Source organism: Penaeus monodon, chromosome 28 (assembly GCF_015228065.2).
Source record: "Penaeus monodon isolate SGIC_2016 chromosome 28, NSTDA_Pmon_1, whole genome shotgun sequence".
NCBI lineage: Eukaryota > Metazoa > Arthropoda > Malacostraca > Decapoda > Penaeidae > Penaeus > Penaeus monodon.
This window is the reverse complement of record NC_051413.1, coordinates 3,092,315-3,092,572: the sequence shown is the minus strand read 5'-3', so window position 1 is coordinate 3,092,572 and position 258 is coordinate 3,092,315.

Sequence of the window (258 nt, the reverse complement as noted above, 5' to 3'; positions counted from 1 at the left end):
TCTGGAGCCTGGTACGTGGTCGTGGTTGGAGCATGGTATGTGGCTGTTGCAGGGATATGGTACATAGGTGCTGACAAATGGCTGGGAGAAGAAGAGGACCGTATTGGTTTTTGCTTCGTAAGTTTCCTAATTCCATAGACAAATATTGACATGTATATATATTTGGAAAGCGGAGAGATTGTTTTAAATCTTTTGTTTGGGAGTTTTCCTCATTCAGGCTACATTTTTTTTAATCACTACTGCTCTGACTTTCATGTT